This window comes from Giraffa tippelskirchi, chromosome 4 (assembly GCF_054371585.1).
Source record: "Giraffa tippelskirchi isolate mGirTip1 chromosome 4, T2T-mGirTip1v1.2.pri, whole genome shotgun sequence".
In the NCBI taxonomy this organism is placed as follows: Eukaryota; Metazoa; Chordata; class Mammalia; order Artiodactyla; family Giraffidae; genus Giraffa; species Giraffa tippelskirchi.
In genome coordinates, this window is record NC_137278.1 from 130,324,876 (window position 1) to 130,344,075 (window position 19,200).

At 43.0% G+C, this 19,200-nt stretch overlaps 1 long non-coding RNA gene across 1 annotated transcript; it reads left to right on the forward strand.

The window, feature by feature from the left end:
- LOC145546216 (uncharacterized) lies at positions 1-2,181 on the forward strand. Its single transcript, XR_014082662.1, has 2 exons — positions 1-373; positions 562-2,181. It is a non-coding gene; the product is annotated as an uncharacterized LOC145546216 (long non-coding RNA).
- The last annotated feature ends 17,019 nt before the right edge of the window (positions 2,182-19,200 follow it).

Consider the following 19,200-nt stretch of genomic DNA (forward strand, 5'->3'; position numbering starts at 1 on the left):
CAGCACTTCCTGGTTTAGAGGCGTCGGAACCCGGCTCTCCCAGAGAGCAAGGGAGTATCTGCCCTTGGTTGGGTTGTGGTTCTGCGAAGTTTGCTCTTTTGAGGGTCTGGTGACCCCTCGAGAAGCTCTGGGGCCTCCAGGTTTTCTGGCACCGCCGCCCTTGTTTTCTGTCCGTGTGCCGCTAGGCTTTGGGGCGTTGGCTCAGCAGTTGCCAGAGGTCAGTTAGGGCCTCTGGCCACGGCTCCTCTTTGGTCCTGGGAGGACCCCCGGCTCCCTCTAGTGGCAGTCAAGGTCTGGCCGCGAAGATTGGCGGTCTGGGAGCGGCCCCTGCGTGGAGCACTTTCGCCGTTCCCTTTTGTGGGCGTTTTTCAAAGTAGGTCTGTGGGAATAATGTCTTTCATTAAGTGCCTCCTGAAGACAAAGCTTGGGTCTCAACCTTAATGTCAGTTTTGTGAGAGGTTCTCTCTGACCAGAAGGACATGCATTTTCTCCCAGTACCCCCCGTGTATTTTCTTTATAGCATTTAACCACATCGTTTATACGTTTGTTTGTTTTGACCAGCTCCCTGAACCAGCCTGAGGGCAAGCACCTTCTTGCCTTAGTTACTGTTGTACAGTACCGCCACCGCTAGGTGTCATGCCTGTCGCCTGAAGTGAAGTCGCTCAGTCGTGTCCGACTCTGCAATCCCTTGGACTGTAGCCTACCAGTCACCTCCGTCCATGGGATTTTCCAGGCAAGAGTACTGGGGTGGGTTGCCATTTCCTTCTCCAGAGGATCTCCCCGACACAGGGATCGAACCCGGGTCTCCCGTATTAGTAGTTGCCCAATAAACATGTTTCACTACATTCATTAATACTGAAACTGGGAAGGATTACCAGAAGTGATGTTGCAGGAAGGGGGAACCCTAGCTAAGGCCAGAGAGTGGGTTTTCATCTAATAATCAGAAATGAATTGTATGAGGAGATACATATGCTGACAAACCAAGAGACCTTATTAGGTAGGGGCATCTGGACAGAGAGCAGCAGGGTAAGGGAACCGAGAACTGCTCTGCCACTTGGCTCAGCCTCAGGTTTTATGATGATGGAGTTAGTTTTCTGGTTGTCTCTGGCAAATTACTCTAAGGGTCTGTTCTGGTGGCACATGCATCACCCAGCCAAGATGGATTCCTGTGAGAAGGATTTGGGGAGGTTGGTAGGACATATGTGAGGCAGGAGATGGATGGGCTTCAGTCTAGGCATTTACAGCTGGGCTTCTGTTCACGCTTCCTGGGATGAGCACCATTCATCACTAGCCGCCTATACATTTCCTGAAGCAAAAAACAAATGGGCTCTAGGACTACGTATTTATGACCTGACTCCTGTCTATATTTTGAGATCTCAGCAACAGGAATAGGGTAAATAACCAGACATTAGGCATTTTTATGGCAGGGACAGAGTGGGACTAAACCCTATTAAAAGACTATAAGAGATAATCACACAAATCCCATCCTTGGGGCAAAGGAGACATTTCACATGTGCAGAAAGTCTCCTTGGGGGTCAAAAGGAGGCGGGGGTGGGGGGCGCCCCTCCATAATATGTGATACCATAGGCTCCTGAACTGAAATGTATCTTGGAAAAAAGCTGTGCACTCATAGTGAGGAGGGTCCTAAAGCAGGTCAGATATGGAGAAAGAAACCAGATAATTGGCTAAAGATAAAGACCTAGACGGAGAAGGCAATGGCAGCCCACTCCAGTACTCCTGCCTGGAAAATCCCATGGACAGAGGAGCCTGGTAGGGTACAGTCCATGGGGTCGCTCAGAGTCAGACGCGACTGAGTGACTTCATTTTCACTTTTCACTTTCATGCATTGGAGAAGGAAATGGCAACCCACTCCAGTGTTCTTGCCTGGAGAATCCTAGGGACGGGGGAGCCTGGTGGGCTACCATCTATGGGGTCGCACAGAGTCGGACACGACTGAAGCGACTTAGCAGCAGCAGCAGCAGCAGCAGCAGCAAAGACCTGGAAGAACTGATCTATATCAATGACTTGACCACCTCTTCACTACACTCATTCAGGACACCCCACACCCTTTCTTTCCTGGTATGCATCTCTGCCTTGCTTCTATCTTAAACTGTGTCTCTCTGTGTTCTCCCACTTGTGATTGTGCTATATCTCTAAAAATAAACTTTGTACCTGCGTTTAGTTTTTGCCTCCGTGAGAAATGCATTTTTTCATTGGGGGCAAAGTTCCAGGGAAAAATTGCTCTACCCCTAGCCCTTGCTGGTCTGGTGGCTAGGATTCCAGAGTTTCATCCAGGCTGCTGCTGCTGCTGCTGCTAAGTCGCTTCAGTCGTGTCCAACTCTGTGCGACCCCATAGACGGCAGCCCACCAGGCTCTGCCATCCCTGGGATTCTCCAGGCAAGAATACTGGAGTGGGTTGCCATTTCCTTCTCCAGTGCATGAAAGGGAAAAGTGATAGTGAAGTCGCTCAGTCGTGTCCGACTCTTAGCGACCCCATGGACTGTAGCCTACCAGGCTCCTCCATCCATGGGATTTTCCAGGCAAGAGTACTGGAGTGGGCTACTCAGGTTCAATTCCTGGGCAAGGAATTAAGATCTCACCACCACCCACTGCTGCCTTGCCAAAATCATACAGACTGGCATCTCCTCTCTTTCACCTTTCCCGAATTCTTCTGGTTGATAGTAGCTTGTAGTTCCACGTTCCTTACCAGGACCTCCTGTTGTAAGATAACTCATGCAAGTGGTTACTATCTTGCCTGATCAGGTCAGTGGTTCCCCTAACAACCCCCTGCTGAGACTTCAGTCTCAAGATATTCTTTGGGAACTGGGGCACGGGTCTCTTTGTTCTGAAACTACTTCCTGCTGAGAGTGGGCATAGCCCTGCCTAGTAGAAATCTCTTGCCACCTGATCTAAATCAAGGTATTCTCTGCCTGAAATTAGCATTTATCCTAATAATAACAGTTGAACCTGAAACTGTTGGACCCTGTCAGAAATGAACCGTGTAAACAGTTGAAGAAGACAGTGGCCACGCATGAGGTCTAATAGGATAGTCATCTCTGGGCCAACCAAAGGAAGGCAAAATTTGAGGTGAGGGCTGTAGGTTGTGTGACTTTTCCTCTGATTATTGGTGGTGCAGTTAACAAGGCAGTGCTTCAAGAATCTTGTGCTTAACTTGACATTATCATCCTCTGCCTGGGTAGGGGCTCCAGTTCTGCAGAAGAACTCAGAGGTATTGTTAGGCATATTCCTTGAGGAAGAACCAGGACCTTGTCCCAAGGCTATACCACTATTTGACTGTTCCTCCCTGGTGCCTCTCTTCCCTGATTAGCAACTGTGTGAACTTGCCCTTTGAAGCTCAGGGAAGGTCCAGGAGGCTGAATGAAGTTTATATCCTACAAACAAGAAACAGGGGACACAGAAAGGATTTGTATTCTGGAGCCCCAGGGAGTCCTGCTGAGTTTTAATTTAGGAAACTGGGTGATGATGGCTCTGGCCATTTCCTGCTAAAATGAGGCATAGTCTGCCTCAATTTGGAGAAGACACTGAATTGGAAGTATTTCTGAGTTCTAAGTCCTGGGTCTGAGTTTAGTATGATTAAGATCTCAATCCCTTGGGAATTTAGGAGACTAAGCCTGAAACTCAGTCTGGACTTGCACTTCAAGGGAGACTTGGAACCAGATAGCCAGTTGTTTATTTTCTAATTTTTGGTTACACTGGGTGTTTGTTGCTGCGTGTGTGCTCTCTCTAGTTGCAGCAAGTGGGGGCCAGTCTTCATTGTGGTTCACAGGCTTTTCGTTACAGTGGCCTCTCGTTGTGGAGCATGGGCTCTAGTTGTGGAGCATGGGCTCTAGTTGTGGTACATGCGCCCAGTAGCTCTGAGGCATGTGGAATCTTCCTGGACCAGGGATCAAACCTGTGTCCCCTGCATTGGCAGTTGGACTCCTATCCACTATGCCACCAGGGAAGTCCTGCCAGTTGTCTAATTTTATCTAAGTTTTAACTCCTGATGTAGTATTAACATATATATATAACAGGAGCTATTGGCCATTACATATGTCTCCCATTTTTGATTAATATCTGATCTAAAACAATTTTATTCTCTAAAATATTTAATAGTTACAAGAGGATACTGTGAGGTAGTTAGAATAGGAAACAGGAGTCCAAAATGATGGTGGCTAAAAGACAAGGATGCTTTTGAACTGTGGTGTTGAAGAAGACTCTTGAGAGTACCTTGGACTGCAAGGAGATCCAACCAGTCCATCCTAAAGGAGATAAGTCCTGGGTGTTCATTGGAAGGACTGATGTTGAAGCTGAAACTCCAATACTTTGGCCACCTCATGCGAAGAGTTGACTCATTTGAAAAGACCCTGATGCTGGGAAAGATTGGGGGCAGGAGGAGAAGGGGCCGACAGAGGATGAGATGGCTGGATGGCATCACTGACTCGATGGACATGAGTTTGGGTAAACTCTGGGAGTTGGTGATGGACAGGAAGGCCTGGCGTGCTGCGATTCATGGGGTCGCAAAGAGTTGGACATGACTGAGCGACTGAACTGAACTGAACTGAAAAGACAAGGAAGGGAAAAGCCCTTGAAAATAGAACAAAGGAAGGTCAAAGGAAGGTCCGAGGACCAGAGTGAGGACCTCAGGTAGAACAAACAGCACTCCTGGCTAGCCTAATTTACATAGGGCAGGCCCGGGGGGAGGAAAAAACATATAAAAAGAGGAGCCAAAGGGCTGGGGCTCTCTCTTTGCTTCGCATCTTTGGGTCAGCATTCCCTCACGCCTGGAAGATGTATTTTCCTGCTATTTTCTAAATAAAACTGAGCTGTAACATGGAGCTGTGTAACACTGATTTGTCTAAGAGCCAAAACACGGTCTGTTCAAGAACTGAGAGCTATAACACGGTTTGTCCAAGAGTTGTGACGCTCTGAGGGCTTTAATGTCCGTCGCTTCAAATTTTTGTTGAGACGAGACAGAACCAAGGAGATTACGCTTGCCTGACAGATAACCTTGAAACCATAAGATTGCAGCTACTTACTAGTGAACACTGATTTGAGAATGGCTAATGCCATTCCAAGTTAGTCTGACATAGCTCAGAAAATTTGAGTTCTCAGCAATACAGGAACGTGTCTGAAATCCACAACGATCACCTAATTTTACCTGGAATGTCTGAACCAGTTACTCTGTTTTGACTTTTGAATGTATTAACATTTCCCTCCTCAATGGCCAAAGCAGATGTCACTGTTAACAGTCTCTGTGCCTTTCTAGATGTAGAAGATGCAAGAAGTTGGGCTCATAGAATCTTCTGAAAATAGTTATCTCAAGGTCTGTTCTGCCAGTTTTTCTCACAGCACAGAGTGCCTCATTCCTGGTCTCCACCCTGAACTCCTTTCAGGGGTTGTTGAAAGTCAGTGGCCACCGTGGCCATTGACTGAGCTGTTTTGATCAGTGGTTCCCCTAACAGTGGCATTCAGTTGCTTCCAAGAGTTAATAATCCCCCTGACTACATATGAATATTCACCTACCATGGGAGGGTTGGCAGTGTAGTAGAAAGCCCATGCCATTTGGACCATGGGTCTAGGTTCATATCTGAGCCCTGATGTTTCCTTTAGTGCGTGTGTGACCTTGGACATGTCACTTTAGTTATAAGTTTATTTCCTCTACAGTGGCACCTATTTTTGTAAGACTTCTTTGAAGACCCAAGAAGAAGACGGTTGTGAATGTTCCCACAAGCGTGTATTGCTTTATGGGTCACAGAGTTTTATAGTTGCATAGGTTGTTTGTGCTTGAACCACTCACGTAATCAGAAGAAAATTTCTATAAATGAGTGTGTTTCTGTAAGATGGGGATGGGTGGGGCAGAAAGTTAACTAACGCATGATTTCCATCTTCAGACAATTCCTAAGTCCTCTCAACAGCCCTCAATGTATTTCTCAAGAATGTTCAGCTCTAGGACTTCCCTGGTGGCCCAATGGTTAAGACTCTGCACTTTCAATGCAGGGGTCATGTATTCGATCCCTGATCACAGAAGTTCTGCATGCCGTGTGTTGTGGCAAAAAAAAAAAAGAAATTGTTCAGCTCTAAAATTCTAGAATATCCCAAAAAGATGGGGCTAAGATCAATCAGAGACAGGTTTGTGAAGGAAATGAGAAGGAATTTTGCCTGGAAGGATGGGCTAGAGAAAAGGTGTTTCATGTGGTAAAACAATATGACAGGAACACAGGAATTCATTCATTCCTTTCTCATATATTTATTTACTATATAGTGCCTCTCCCTCCATGCCCCCTCACCTTAACATGCACACACTAAGTCTTGCTGGCTCCGTCTTCTCTTTCTTCAGTCATCCAGCTTCCTTCTCTCTTCTGTGCCACTACCTTAGTCTAAGCCACAAGCCTCTAATCTAAATTGCCAGAGTAGCCTCCTAACCGGTTTCTCTTTCATCTATTTTGGCCTGCTTCCAATTAGTTCTCCATGCTGTAGCCAGAGAATGCTTTTGAAGTTGCAAATCTAAGACTGTTGCACCCTTTTGTAAAACCTTTCAAGTTTCCTCTGACTCCAAGGATAAAGTTCAGACTCCTTAACCTGGCCTACAAGGTCTTTCATTACTGAGCTCAGCCTACCTTCTTGGCCTCATCTCATATCTCATGGTATGTCTTTCCCCTTAGCTTTCTATGCTAAGAACCATTGACCTTGCAGTTCTAGAATAGGCCGGACAACCTTATGCCTCTGGGCTTTTGCACATATCGGTTCAGTCAGTTCAATCCCTCAGTGGTGTCCGACTCTTTGCAACCCCATGGACTGCAGCACGCCAGTCTTCCCTGCCCATCACGAACTCCTGGAGCTTGCTCAAAGTCAATGTCCATCAAGTTTGTGATGCCATCCAACCATCTCATCCTCTGTTGTCCTCTTCTCCTCCTACCACCTTCAGTCTTTCCCAGCATCAGGGTCTTTCCCAAAGAGTCAGTTCTTTGCATCAGGTGGCCAAAGTATTGGAGCTTCAGCATCAGTCCTTCTGTGAATATTCAGGACTGATTTCATTTAGGATTTGCAAATGTAGCTCTCTACTTAGCATTTCTTTCTTCCTTTTTCCTCTTGGCTTGTCTTTCAGGTTTCAGCTGAATGGTAACAATAGATAACATTTATTGAGTAGGTACTGTGTGTTGTCATTGTTCTTAGTGTATAAACTCATTTAATCCTCACTATAACTTCAAAAGGTAGATACTATTGTTGTTGTTGTTAGTTGCTAAGTTGTGTCCGATTCTTTTCTCACCCCATGAACTATAGCCCACCAGGATCCTCTGTCCATGGGATTTCCCAGGCAAGAGTACTGAAGTGGGTTGCCATTTCCTTCTCCAGGGGATCTTCCCAACCCAAGGACAGAACCCTTGTCTCCTGCATTGGCAGGCAGATTCTTTACCATTGAGCCACCAGGGAAGCCCCTTTTAAATAAGGAATGAGAGGTTAAATAACCTACTCAGTGTTTGAGTTAAAATTTAAACCCAGATCAAATGGACACATGAATTACTGCTGCACTGTACATAAGCAGCATGATTATAGGAGACTTTTAACCCCACAGACTTAGGTTCCCCAGTTATTCATCTTGTAGCTAACTAAACTTATCCTTCATAGTACTTAAATAATCATAATTAATTAGTGGTGCTATTATACATTTAATGACTCCTCCCTGTGAGACTCTGAACTCACTATATTTCCAGTTCCTACCACAGTGCCTTACATACAAGCGGTGCTCATTAAATATTAAATGAATAGATACCTTAACTAAAGAACCTCTGATGAAGGTGAAAGAGGAGAGTGAAAAAGCTGGTTTGAAACCCAGCATTTAAAAAACTAAGATCATGGCACCTTGTCCCGTCACTTCATGGCAAATAGATGAGGAAAATGTGGAAACAGTGACAGATTTTATTTTCTTAGGATCCAAAATCACTGAAGACGGTGACTGCAGCCATGATATTAAAAGATGTTTGCTCCTTGGAAGAAAAGCTATGACAAACCTAGACAGTGTATTCAAAAGCAGAGACATCACTTTGCGGACAAAAGGCCGTGTAGTCAAAGCTATGGTTTTTCCAGTAGTCATGTGTGGATATGAGAGTTGGGCCATAAAGAAGACTGAGTGCCGAAGAATTGATGCTTTTGAACTGTGGTGTTGGAGAAGACTCTTGAGAGTCCCTTGGACAACAAGGAGATCAAACCAGTCAATCCTAAAGGAAATCAACCCTAAATATTCATTGGAAGAACTGATGCTGAAGCTGAAGCTCTAATACTTTTTCCATCTGATGGGAAGAGCTGACTCATTGAAAATGACCCCAATGCTGGGAAAGATTGAGGGCAAGAGGAGAAGGGGACAACAGAGGTTGAGATGGCTGGAGGACATGACTGACTCAATGTACATGAGTTTGAGCAAACTCAGGGAGATTGTGAAGGACAGGGAAGCCAGGCACGCTGCAGCCGATGGGGTCGCAAAGAGTTGGACGTGACTTAGCAACTGAACAAGTACCTGAATATAAGGTAATATTTTTCCTCTCAGAATAATTCCTCAGGGGGCTTCCCTGGTCTTCCAATGGTTAAGAAACTGCCTTGCAAGGCAAGGGACACCGGTTCAATCCCTGGTCTGGGCAGATCCCACATGCCGCAGAGCAACTAAGCCCTTGCTGATCTTGCACTCTAGTGCCCTTGAGCCACAGCTGCTGAAGCCCGCATGCCTAGAGACCGTGCTCTGCAATAAGAAAGCAGCCCCCGCTTGCTGCAAATAGAGAAACCATGCAAGAAGCAGCGAAGACCCAGCTCAGTTCAGTTGCTCAGTCATGTCCAACTCTGCAACCCCATGGACTGCAGCACACCAGGCCTCCCTGTCCATCACCAACCTCGGAGCTTGCTCAAACTCATGTCCATCAAGTCTATGATGCCATTCAACCATCTCATTCTCTGTCATCCCCTTCTCCTCCTGCCTTCAATCTTTCCCAGCATCAGGGTCTTTTCCAATGAGTCAGCTCTTCCCATCAGACAGAAAAAGTTTTGGAGCTTCTGCATCAGTCCTTCCAATGAATATTCACGACTGACTTCCTTTAGCATGGACTGGTTGGATCTCCTTGCAGTCCACGGGACTCTCAAGAGTCTTCTCCAACACTGCAGTTCAAAAGTATCAATTCTTTGGAGCTCAGCTTTCCTTATATTCCAACTCGAACATCCACACATGACTACTGGAAAAAACATAGCTTTGACTAGATGGACCTTTGTCAGCAAAGTAATGTCTCTCCTTTTTTCCCAAGGAGCAAATGTCTTTTAATTTCATGTCTGTAGTCATCATCTGCAGTGATTTTGGAGCACAAGAAAATAAAATTTGTCACGGTTTCCATTGTTTCTCCATCTACTTTCCATGGAGTGATGGGACCAGATGCCTCGATCCTAGTTTTCTGAATGTTGAATTTTAAGCCAGCTTTTTCACTCTCATCTTTCACTTTCATCAAGAGGCTCTTTAGTTCCTCTTCACTTTCTTCCATAAGGGTGGTGTCATCTGCATATCTGAGGTTATTGATATTTCTCCCAGCAATCTTGATTCCAGCTTGTGCTTCATCTAGCTTGGCATTTCGCATGATGTACTCTGCATAAAAGTTGAATAAGCATGGTGACAATATACAGCCTTGACATACTCCTTTCCCAATTTGGAACCAGTCTGTTGTTCCATGTCCACAGACCCAGCGTAGTAAAAAATGTAAACAAATAAATAATTTAAAATATAATAATTCCTCTGAAAGGAAGTTTCCTTGTATTTTTTGTTTTTACAAAGTGTCCTATTATAGATCCATGATGTCCAATTTATATATATATATGATATTTTGTTTTGAATCAAAATATTGCTTGGGAGGATGCAGCCTGATACAACCTCAGTCAGTGCTAGTTCTACAAGCTTATAAAGGTCATTGGATGGAATCACTTAAAAAGACAGGAGCGGGAGTTCCCTGGTGGTCCAGTGGTTAGGACGTGGCACTTTCACTGCTGTGGCCTGGGTTCAGTTTCCTAATCAGGGAACTAAGACTCCTGCAAGCTGCAAGTGGGGCAGTATGACCAAAAAAAAAAAAAAAAAAAGGCCAAAAAATTTAACACAGATTTAATGAATAATCCTGGGGTTAGGATCTCACAGTTTGAAAGTTTTAGATGTTGCTAGTAAGTCTTTGAAAACAACAGAAAGAAATAAAAGCAACAGGACTTCCCTTTTGGACCAGTGGTTGAGAATCCACTTGGCAATGTAGAGTACATGCATTCAATCTCTGGTCCGGGAAGATTCCACATGCCATGGGGAAACTAAGCCCTCAAGCCTGCAAGTTGCAACTACTGAGTCCACGTGCCCTAGAGCCCATGCTCTGCAAATAAGAGAAGCCACTTCAGTGAGAAGCCCAAGCACTGTAACTAGAGAGAAACCCCCATTTACCGCAACTAGAGAAAACTCATGCAAAGCAACAAAGACCCAGCCAAAAAAAAAAGAATAAATAAAATTTTTGTAAGAAAGCTCAGGATTAGTAGAGATGATTGACATTCAAAAATGATTATGATCTCATGTAATAGATGCTGTAACAGAGAAACGTCAAGGTACAATGAAAATTAAAGGAAGGAGTAGTAAATTGCTAAATTCTGGTGGTGACAAGGTCATCCATGAAGACTATCTTTTTTGGGGAACAAGAGAAGTTCATTCCCAGGGGTTGATGAAGGGAAGAAGAGAAAAGAAAGGCATCTACTAAATTTTATATGTATATGTGTATTTATGGGACTTCCCTGGTGGCTCAGTTGGTAAAAAATCCGCCTGCCAAGCAGGAGACCCAGGTTCAATCCCTGGGTTGGGAAGATCCCCTGGAGAAGGAAATGGCAACCCATTCCAGCATTCCTGCCTGGGAAATCCCATGGACAGATGAGCCTGGCAGGATACAGTCCATGGAGTTGCAATAATCAGACATGACTTAGCAACTAAACCACCACCATATATATTTATAGAATAGTTTTGCAAACTATATATAGTGAATACCATTAGCCTCTGACCCACCCCTTCCATTCTAGCTGTTAATCTCCACGTCCCAAAATGCTTAACTCCTGTTGCACAAAGATATCCAATACAGTGCCCAACTCAGACTTTCCTGCCTTGGGGATTGGGGGCCTGGGGGACTCTGAGAGTATCCAGGAGAGGCCTGGGAAGGTGTGTGGTGTGGTCTGACATCAACAGCCAAAGATAGGTCTTGTTCTCTGGTCTCACCATGAAGAGAGTAAGATTTGAACTACATAGTGGAGGATTGGAGATTGACTGGCAGACAATGGAGGAAGGACTTTCTGAGAAGAGGGAATAGATTGTGTGAAGACCAAAGACCGAAGCTTCAGGGAAAGAAAAATCTCTTTTGCTAGTGTTACAACAAAATGAATGAGTGAGTGGCCTCACTCAGAAATGAATGAGTGGCCTTTGGCACCACATACCTGTTGTGGCAGTCCAAACTCGGGTTGGAAAAGAATTTCCAGACATAGAGTATTGCAGAAAGGACTGAGTTTATTAAGAACAAAGAGCAGAGATAATGTGGCCGCTGCAAGCACTGCAGGCCAACCTCCTGACAGGCCAGGAAGAGCCGATGGCATGCTGTTAGAACAGAGGGTCAGCTCAAGGGAGAGCTGACCCAAGGGAGAACAGAGTTCATTTCTGGGAGATACTGTTAGAACAGCAGGCCAGCTCAAGGGAGAGCAGACACTTTTTGTGGGTTAGTAGCCAATTTTTATAGTTTCAAGACAGAGAAAATTCCTGCAGGAAGGGTAGCATTAGGTGATTGGCTAGGGGGCTATAGGGTGAGTACAGGGGTGGGTATTTTTGCCTAATTTGAGATCAGGAAGCTGACCTGTAAGAAGCAAGGGGACTTTTGGCAATGGTTACAATGGGACTCAGTCAGTTCCGGGGACCTTAGTACTGGGCTTTGCTTCTGTGCCCTTGGTGTGACTCTGGTATGGGACTCCATAATACCAGCCCAAGTGGCCTGCAAGAGTTAAGCAATCTTGGTTATTTTTGAGCTATTACTACTAACAAACACTTGTAGTTGGACTTATCCTTTAAAAAGCTAAACAAAGCTAATTGCTCTCTTGACTACCTATGAGTTGTACTCTGCACCTGGCTTTCTTCTCTCCCCTATCCCCTCTTGTAGCATTCTACATTTCAAAAAAGATCATGAGCTGGTAGCTTTAGTGACACCAGACCCCAGCTGCTGAGTTGCTGGATGCCAGCTGTGGCCATTTTGAAACTTTGCCAAAAAAAAAAGAAGAAGCAAGACCTTCATGAGGATAAAAAAACCTCTCCCTATTACCAAGAGAAGGGGGCACTGTCTCCAAACTCCAAACTCTGCCTCTGTATTTCTATTCAGCATCAGTGGACAAGGGGACAATATTTTGGCAACACTAGTACAGATAATAGACACAGTGATTTGCTGCCTCTAGATACTAATTTATTGAGTTAGACAGGCTGATGTGGGGCAGATTGTTCTTCTTCAGGCACTGGAAAAAAGAATCTCAGGATGAAAGAATTTTAATAACCAGTGGTTAATGCAACTTTATGATACTCAGAGCAAGATTAAAAACTTGATAATTCCATTTATTTTTTCTTATATGTTAAAAATTTTTGAAGGAAAAGAACAAAGAATATTATAATATTCATCAATATATCCACCACCCAAAATGAATAAATGGTATCATATCTATTTTTTCCTCCCAAGTCCCACTTCTTTTCCTTCCTTTAGGTATCTCTTTTATATCAGTCTACTTCTAATGCTTTAAAAAAAAATACATGTACTATATACTACTTGTGGTGTATGTGTGTGTGTGTGTGTATAATATATATATATATATACACTTGTGGATATATACTATATAGTATTTTTAAATGTTTGTAAAATTCATATAATTTGGTTAGTGTGACATTTTTGTTTTGTTTCCCTCAGTTCTGTTTTCAAAATTCATCCACATAGACCAAGTTCATTAATTGTAGCTGCTGTGTGGTGTTCCATCACATGAATACACTCCAGTTTGTTTATTTGCTGCTGATAGACATGTACTTCATTTTCAATGTTTCATTATTACAAACTCTACATTACAGGGAATAAGCTCTAACATGTCTTCTTGTTTTTATTAATGAGAGTTTCTCTTAAACAGTGTTTTCAGAATGTTTTTCTATTTAACTGTAACTCATAGTGAGAAACATCTTTTATATCAAGACCCTGCTCATGTATGAAATAAAATGTTTAATAAGATGATACCTACTTTTGCTACATGCACTCTATTTTCTGTTCTATTCCTTTTTTGTAAAATGCTGACTGTATCCAATAAATTTATTCATGACCTTTTAATGGATTGAAAAATACTGCTGTAAGGCAGCAGATTTTCTGGTTCCAAAGATATGTGCATTTTCAACTTCAGTAAATGTGTATTGTCAAATTTCTCTCCAAAGTGATGTGCCTGTTTTACAGAATATGAGACTCCTAGTTTCTTCACATCATCACCAACACTTAAAATGGTCAGACTTTTAGGTTATTGTGAATCCAATAGATGTGAAATGAATCTCACTGTTGATTTTGCATTTTCCCGATTACTAGAGAGGTAGAGTAGGTTCTTATATATATTATTGGTTATTTGGAATTCTTCTTCTGGAAATTATCTATTCATACCTTTGTCCATTTTTCTATTGAGTTGTTTATCATCTTTATTATTGTTGTTGTTGCTGGTTTGTAGAAATCCTTTACATATATCCATCTTTTTCTAATATACTTGAATGTTGCAGATAACTTCTCTCCATTTCCCTGTCACTTATATTTTAACCTTAAAATGTCCTTTATGTATGAGGTTTTAAATTTGTTATAATAAATTTTATCAAAACTGTCCATTTTTCATAATTTGATTTAAGAAATTAGATCATGAGGATATTCTTTTTTTTTCAGATAATTTTGATGGTTTTGTTTTACAACTTTAGGTCTTTCACTCACCTAGAGTTTATTTTGCCTGTGATTTTTCTGTCTTCTGAAACTTTTAGCACTCACCATTTGATTCTTCACCACATTTCTCTCTAGTGTGAAGTCTCTGACACTCTAGGCATCTTACCTCCTCCCTCTGAGTCTTTCTCTTAGAAACAACAGAATGGGAACATAAGTATGATCCAGGTTTAGAAAACTAGCTCTTTTAAAGCCTGTAAAGAAGAAGTGGCAAAGCTGAGGTAAAAGGAGACATCAAGAGGCATCTCTGCAAAAGATGATACACTGACTTACATTGGGGGGCAGCTTCTGCGTCCTTCACACCAGGACTAGGAATCCAAGATTCCTGGAAGAAGAATTATGCTTGTGGGGAGAAAGAAGTGTTTCAGAGGGTGGGCCCTGAAAGAAAGGATGTGAATACTTGAGACAAGATCCTATGTCCTATGATTTGTTTAAAAAACTTTTTGTTTTGTATTGGGATATAGCCAATAAAGGCTTTCCATGTGGCTCAGCTGGTAAAGAATCTGCTTGCAATGCGGGAGACCTGGGTTCTCTCTCTGGTTTGGGAAGATCCCCTGGAGAAGGGAAAGGCTACCCACTCCAGTATTCTGGCTTGGAGAATTCCATGGACTGTATAGTCCATGGGGTCGCAGAGTCAGACAGGATTGAGAGACTTTCACATAGCCGATTAACAGTGTTGTGATAGTTTTAGGTGAACAACAAAGGGACTCAGATATATATATATATATCCATTCTCCTCCAGTTATGTCCTACTTTTAAAGTCCTTCTACATCTACTTTCTTATTTTATCTCTCTCCCCTACCTTCAAACCCTGTGGGATGTTTTTTTGACTTGGACTAGAAGACTGTATGGTTTTTCCAGTAGTCATGTATGGATGTGAGAGTTGGACGGTGAAGAAAGCTGGGCACCGAAGAACTGATGCTTTTGAACTGTGGTGTTGGAGAAGACTCTTGAGAGTCCCTTGGACTGCAAGGAGATCCAACCAGTCCATCCTAAAGGAGATCAGTCCTGGGCGTTCATTGGAAGGACTGATGTTGAAGCTGAAACTTCAATCCTTTGGCCACCTCATGAGAAGAGGTGACTCATTGGAAAAGACCCTAATTGCTGGGAAGGATTGGGGGCAGGAGAAGAAGGGGCCGACAGAGGATGAGATGGTTGGATGGCATCACTGACTCGATGGACATGGGTTTGGGTAAACTCCGGGAGTTGGTGATGGACAGGGAGGCCTGGCATGCTGCGATTCATGGGGTCGCAGAGTGGGACACGACTGAGCGACTGAACTGAACTGAGAAGACTGTGAAAGTGAAGCATATAGAGTCACATAGAAGTTTTTAATGAATTTAAGGAAGAGCCAGGTCTTCTATCATCAAACTAGAAGGTTTCAGGCAAGCCAAGCTTGAAACCAAGTTGTAAGAGAAGACTTGTAAGAGAGGAGCAGTATCCCAAAGTTACAAGAAGTAACCTCTGTTTTCTAGTGTAATCTTGGCAGTCAAAATCATCAAAAAGCCTTTATTGGGGCCTCCTTGCAATGAGCAATTAAGGTAGACACTGAAATAAATTTAGAACGTATTGCTCATGAACACAGTCTAAGAATTCACACTCTATGAAAATTAATATAAGCAGATAAGCAAAGGACATATCTATATGACAATAAAAAGGAGGTGGACCAATGGACAGTAAAGTATTAAAATCAAGCATGTCAGAAGTCACTGCAATTCAAGGAAAAGAACCTTTCTGGGAGAAGAGCAGAGCCTGGTAGGTGATGGGAGTTCAAGTTCAAAGAAACTACTACCGAACAATTAGGGAGGGCAGGTCTCTTGCCTTCTGACTTCTTCCACTCCCTTCTACCCATCACACACATGCCCCACCCCCAAACTTTTCCTATTCTAGGCAACATAACCCTTGCCAAGGCTCAAGATCAGAGGAAGTTTTACTTTGTGTTAGTCTTTGATTCTGAATTAGGGACCTTTACCCAGCATCAGTAGGAACCACCCTCAGGAGCCACTTTGTGCTCCCTGGCACGTCCACAGCAATTAGAGCAAAAGGACATAGGTAAGGACACTCCTGGAGGGAAAGTCTCCCCACCCAGCTTTGGCAGGATCACCTGGGATCTCTACTATCGGCCTTGATATTCACCATGGCACATGGCTCATTACTCCACCTGCCCCATTCACTGAGCTTCTCCTACCTTCAGTTTCTGTGGGAAAATGGAAGCCCTTGTTTCAAGGTACTCGCAGGGCAGGCACCTCTGCACATTCAGCAAGATTCGTAAATGTCTCACGTAGCTGAATCAATATTAGAAAGACTCCAAGGATTTCGCAGTTTAATATCACTCAAGAATATCATTGTCAAATGTTCTAATGTAGGAAAATAAAGGACTAATATGTTCACATATACGTGCAAATATACATGTTATTAAATGTACATGCATTGCTCAGGCAGAAGTCATTGGCTCTGTCTCAGGGTCTTCACACTTTCTTTTCCCTCTGCCTGGAAGTTCTCCTCCAGATAGTTATTCCTGTGACTTGCTCTTTCACTTCAGTCAGGTTTATCCTTCAAAGTGAGGTCTTCCCTAACCAGTCCCTCTAAAATAGTCCTTATCTCCCACCTCTGGTTCTTACTGCTTCTTACTGTGCTCTTTCAATTTATTTCTGAAATAGAATTTATCACTGCCTGATATACACTTACTGACTTATTATCTTCACCCTTGTCCCAGAATGTAAGTTCCCCGAGAGCAGGAATTTTGTATGTCTTTTTTGTTTGTCTAAAGATTTTTTTTGATGTGGACCATTTTTAAAGTCTTTATTGAATTTGTTACAATATGGCTTCTGTTTTTGTTGTTGTTGCTGTTCAGTCACTAAGTCCTGTCCAACTCTTTGCGAGCCTGGTAGCACACCAGGCTCCTCTGTCCTCCAGTATCTCCCAGAGTTTGCTCAAATTCATGTCCAGTGATGCTATCTAACCATTTCATCCTCTGATGCCCTCTTTTCCTTCTGCTTCTGTTTTATGTTTTGTTTTTTTTGGCCATATGGCATGTGGGATCTTAGCTCCTCGACCAGGGATTGAATTCACATAGCCTGCATTGGAAGACAAAGTCTTAACCACTGAACCACCAGGGAAGTCCCTGTATGTCTTAACTGCTGCTATTTTACAGTGTCCAGAACAGTATCTGGCACAGAATAGATCCTCAATGCTGTATTATATGAATGAAATGAAATAGAACAAACATGTGTTTGTGTGTCCTTATTCTAATGTTGTTTGGTGACATTAAATAGAAGGGACTGAGATGTCTTTCTAAACTAATCCTATTCAGCTTTGGAAACTTGGTCATTCTGAACCTCTGACCCTACCTCTTGAGAAGACTCCTCCCCAACCTCTTTTTAGTACAGGGGACTCACCCTCTAATTCCAAGGGTCGGCTTATATCCTAGGTACCCCTGACCACTATTTTTGGTTTGAGATTTGGCTCATAACCCAAGTTAGGTGTCAGACAGAGCCCTCCCTGAGATTTTTGGTGGAACGATAAGGGAAAAGATATCTGTCTGCTAGTGGTGAGGATTCCATCAGCCCAGAGCAAATGGTGGCTGCCCTTCCACCATGCAGGCAGAAACTGTCTGAAAATAAACCATGCTGGGACTGAAGTAGAGCCCAGAGTGAGAGGGAGTTAGAAAGAAAGAGACTAGTAGATGGTGGCTTGGTTGATATTACCTGAGTCCCCAGATGAAGCCCTGTCCAAATTCACTGTACCATTGGGTTATGTGTGTGATTCACTTCTCCTTGAGCATGGTCTGAACTGGGTTTCTATCATGAGTAAGCAGAAACCAAAACAAAGGAATTTCCCGGTGGTGCAGTGGTTAGGACTCAGTGTTGTCACTACTGGGGCCAGGTCGGGACACTAAGATTTCTGCAAAACTCGAGGTGCAGCCAAAAAAAAAAAAATCTAATGCCCATTTAGCTCTATAATTTATATTACATCAGTTTTCACTTGTTTACTAAATGGTACATGCAGGTTTTTACCTAAAACTTTCGAACATTTCTATAGCTTACAAAGTAATCTTGTATAGATATATCACTTAATTTTACCACAAGTATGTGAGGTTGGGTATAGATTATTCTTTTTGTTGGCTAGACTGAAGCTCAGAGAAATCAAGCAATTTACCCAATAACAAACAGCTAATAAATGTCAGAGCAAGAACTCTAAGTAGGTCTTTGGCTCTAAATCCAAGGCCTATTCTATGGCTCCTCAGCTACTTAAGTAGCTGTAGACTTTCTTGCTGAATTTCTTTTTTGTTTCTCTATTTTGAAAAATTAAAAAAAATTTTTTTTTAACCACATTGCATGGCTTGTGGGATCTTAGCTCCCCAACCAAGGACTGAATCCACACCTGTGGCAGTGAAAGCCCCAAGTCCTAACCAATGGACCACCAGGGAACATCCCCCTTTTTTTTGTCTCTCTTAATAGAAGAGAAGCTCTCTTAGAGATAGGACCTTGCTCTTCACCTTGAGTCTTATAATCCCTAGGGCAGCTCTCTGGAATGAGTGGGGCTTAGAGTGGAGGGTTCTCTCTCACTGAATGCAAGAGTAGAGTTTGCTAGGTCTGTTCTCTCATCAAAGAGTTTGTAATCGGCTGCTGAAATAATGCATATGGATCACGGTAGTGTTTTTCCACTTTTTTTGACTGCTACAGTAAGAAAAATATTTTACATCAACCCAGTACACACACACATATTACTAAAATAAAGCTTCACAAAATAATACCTACTTTAGTGCTTGTGACATTCTCTGATATTTCCTATTCCATTTTTTTTTTACAAATTCTAATTGTGACACACTAAATTGATTTCATAATCCAATAATGTATTGAGACTGAGTTTGAAAAGCATTGTTATAGGTCACATACGTGTAAAGTCAAATCCAAGCTAAAGTTCACATCCCGTAAGAGTCAGGAAAGGGTTTAGAGGGTGGGTGGTATTTGAGTCACATCTTGAAAAATGGACAAGATTTCACTACTAGAAGCACAGGTAGAAGTAACAACAGGCGCCAAGGTGCAGGGTCAGGCAAGCTCAGGGTGTGTTCGGGGTGGACAGAATATGATATTCAACTGGAATGAAAGGTTTGCACAATGGAGAGGTGAGAGATGAGGTGGAAAGAAGGCTGGAACCATGGCATGGGAAACCTTGAATG